The sequence below is a fragment of the Rattus norvegicus genome, chromosome 5 (genome assembly GCF_036323735.1).
Source record: "Rattus norvegicus strain BN/NHsdMcwi chromosome 5, GRCr8, whole genome shotgun sequence".
Classification (NCBI taxonomy): Eukaryota; Metazoa; Chordata; class Mammalia; order Rodentia; family Muridae; genus Rattus; species Rattus norvegicus.
The window spans coordinates 110461562-110462188 of record NC_086023.1 but is presented as its reverse complement, the minus strand read 5'-3'; the positions used below and the strand labels follow the sequence as shown (position 1 = coordinate 110462188).

The window sequence follows — 627 nt, the reverse complement described above, 5'->3', positions numbered from 1 at the left end:
TGGGTAGAGAATGAAAGTAAAGCAGTAGGAACTTTAATGTCAGCCTCACTGTGATTTAAAATAAAGAGAAGCTGTAGATATAAAAGAAGGAAGAAACTTAATAAAGAAGATATCATGTTTTTAGATATTTCCATTACCTTCTTTTATGTCCAAGAAAAGGCAGGAGAGATGAGTTCATAATTTACAAAGAAAATAATCTCGTGCTCACTTCGGCAGCACATATACTAAAATTGGAACGATACAGAGAAGATTAGCATGGCCCATGCACAAGGATGACACGCAAATTCGTGAAGCGTTCCATATTTTTATTTCTCCTGAGAGACACAGCCAGAATACAGCAAATACAGAGGCGAATGCCAGCAGCAAACCACTGAACTGAGAATAGGACCCCCGTTGAAGGAATCAGAGAAAGAACTGGAAGAGCTTGAAGGGGCTCAAGACCCCATATGAACAACAATGCCAACAACCAGAGTTTCCAGGGACTAAGCCACTACCTAAAGACTATACATGGACTGACCCTGGGCTCCAACCTCATAGGTAGCAATGAATAGCCTAGTAAGAGTACCAGTGGAAGGGGAAGCCCTTGGTCCTACTAAGACTGAACCCCCAGTGAACGTGATTGTTGGG

General features: G+C 41.9%; 1 non-coding gene across 1 annotated transcript; it reads left to right on the top strand.

Annotated features, from left to right (window-relative positions):
• Positions 1 to 200: 200 nt before the first annotated feature.
• On the top strand, positions 201 to 307 carry Rnu6-698 (RNA, U6 small nuclear 698). Its single transcript, XR_005505426.1, has one exon. It is a non-coding gene; the product is annotated as a U6 spliceosomal RNA (small nuclear RNA).
• Positions 308 to 627: the final 320 nt, after the last annotated feature.